We start from the raw sequence: 3,168 nt of genomic DNA, 5'->3' as shown, positions 1-3,168 counted from the left end.
CATGTACAGGCGCTTACGCACGCAAACCTACCGAATGGACACAGAGAAAATATGCGCATGTGTGTTAATAAGCGTAGGCATAATTTTACAGCTGGAAAATACCAGTTTGCCTCGAACAACTATTTTCCCCCATTGAACAGAAACTTTTCTTCTCACCTCCCTCTCTTTCTCCCTCTCTTCTAATATATTTCAATTTACTGCCGCTCTTAAACTTTCTCTTTCCCTTCTGGCAATTTTACCTCTAAACTTCATCCAATATATATATATATATATATATAAAATTCATCCTATATATATATATATATATATATATATATATATATATATATATATATATATATATATATGCACTCACACACATATAATCTAAGGATGTACGACTTAATGCTAGTTTGATATAGGGTCACTCCAACATATCAAACACATATATTTAGTAATTTCCAAGATGGTTTCATTTACATGCATTGTAGTTTGAAACAGTAGTACTGAAACAATAGTGACAAACAATGAAATTATGCATGATATGCTAAATTAATTCTACGACTTCTTATATATATTATTTATTTATATTGATGTGTACATACATATTTATCAGTTTATGCTTCTATATACATCTCAAAAGATACTATACATCAACCATCAAACAATATGCATTCACCGCAATTAAGAATCCAGTTAATAATAGATCGTTAAATTCCAATACTTTATAACATTGCATTAAATTCAGTGAAAGAAGTTTGCAGATATACACATAATCGGCTAAAACGATTCCTAAGAGTAACGAATATTTAGAATAAACGACAAAAATCATAAATGTCATAAACAGATCATATGTAATTTAATTACTTTTACCATCTATTTCACTAGGAATAAGCATAATCACCTCCATAATTGCATAATTAATGAACATATTTAACAAAAATAAATTCAGATTGCTTTCATCTAATGCAATACTTATTCAGAACTCCGCTGTGATAGCCGTTTCGAACTCTTGTTTCATATTTTAAAATCCGTTATCTTCTATTACCCGACCCATATCTTTCTTGCTCTATATATCATTCGAAAATTTTCAAGTCTTCTGCCTATCCGGTACTTCAACGTCATGTCATTCAACTCACTTCAGTTTTTCAAACAATCACTTCTGACTATCTTCTGACTATCTTTTGCTGATACTAAACGATTTTGTTCTCATCATGTATCTCAGCTACCATTAATATCCCTCTTTGCTTCACTTCATCTATTACAACATTTACTCTCCCCTTTTATTTATTCACATTGTAAATATTTCTAAGGTTTTCATGACTCTTTCCTTAATATACCTTCTTTACGTTGCTATTTTTGAGTCACTTCCCTTTCTAAACTCTTAATGTCCTCTATATAAGTATTTTCCACCAATATATATATATCTGTCGGAATCTGAGCTGACTTGTAACTAACATCTGTTACCACCAGCCCTGCTATAGCCATGGGTATGTCATTTAACCCCCCCACCCAGCTAAGCAAAGAGTGGTACATATTCTATAATATTATCAGTTTCTTTCAGCTTTTGTTTATCGTCTGCCCAAACTAGACTCTTTGCCAGCCTGTCATTATTATTTTGTTTAACTTGTTCTTATATATTTTCTATTAATTCGATCTTGTTTTCACTACAACTATTCTGTCTCTTACAAGGTTTATAGGGTCAGGATGATGTGTTTGCTCAATAATCCAAGGATACCCAAGTCATTTAGTGAAACAATGATGCATATTACGAGCCGTATATACTTGCAAATGCGTTGGCTGTGGTATAAAGAAACACACACACACACACACACACACACACACACACACACACACACACACAGATAGACACACAGACACACACACTCACTCACACACACACACATTTCATTGCTCTGTTCCATTATTTGCCTAACTGTTGTAAACTCATTTCTATATAACTAATTTATGAATACTTTAGTGTCATTAACAACCACCTGTCTGCCTATATATTATTAGGCTTTAGTTAGCACGATTGCCACATTGCTTGTAGTCAACCTTTTTCTGTCTTCGTTTCGTCTCCCATCGTTTGACGTTTGGATTTTGTTTTTATTATAGCTATTTGGTCCGTTCTCAGCACTAATCTGCCCGCAACTGTTATTCATATTTCTAAGTACAATTAGCTATTATATATATATGCTTATGTGCGTGAGCACACATACCCACACTCACGCACATACTCATATATATGTAATGCACGTCTATGATGAATAGATAATATGCATGCAATAAATGAAAATGGGTTAAAGTTTTAACGTTCAGTTCCACTTATCTCACAACCTTCAGATATACATGAACATAAATTGAATAGTCTTACCCTATCTGAGTTATAAGTTTATTGAGTGAAACAAAACAAAATATTGTGTAAATGTGTGCATATATCTATATAAGTGCATGCACACATATACAAGAGGAAGTCAAAAGCTATCCGCTCTTTCGCCATAACATATCCTTATTATTGTTACACTGCCTTCTGCGCATGCATGCTTATAGTTGATACTATTGTGGTTACGTGATCAAAGCCTGATCGCGCCATTTTTGTTTCTGGCTTTACATGGCTGCTGCACTAGTAATGTGCACCAAAGAAGTACAAAGAGCGGTGATTCGATTTCTCTGGAAAAATGGCGTACGACCAAAAATGCAACATAGAGTGCTTTGCTGGCCAACAAACTGAAGCCAGCAATCTGCACCAAACGCCGAAGACAATTGTCGAAGAAAGTGTTGTTGTAGCATGATAAAACATGCTCATACAAGGCCACCCAGGCGTTGAAACCATCAACCAATTGGGTTTTGAGGTGCTGGAACACCCTGCCTACAGCCCATATCCCGCTCCTTCCGACTATCATATTTTTGGATCACTCAAAGATGGTTTACGAGGTCGTCGATTTCCTACAGATGAAGATGTGAAGGAAGCGGTGCATAAATGGTTACACGACCAAGCGAAAATCTTCTTCTTGGGAGGACTACGCAAGCTTGTGGACCACTGGGTCAAGTGCATCGAAACGGAAGGGCGACTATATAGAAACATGATGTACTTGTTTATCCTCTGCTTTTGTGTAAATACATTGAACAAAGTAGAGTGCGTATAACTTTTGACTCACCATCGTATGTATGTATATATATATATAT

The sequence above is a fragment of the Octopus bimaculoides genome, chromosome 9 (assembly GCF_001194135.2).
Source record: "Octopus bimaculoides isolate UCB-OBI-ISO-001 chromosome 9, ASM119413v2, whole genome shotgun sequence".
NCBI classification, from domain to species: domain Eukaryota; kingdom Metazoa; phylum Mollusca; class Cephalopoda; order Octopoda; family Octopodidae; genus Octopus; species Octopus bimaculoides.
This window is presented reverse-complemented; position numbering follows the sequence as displayed.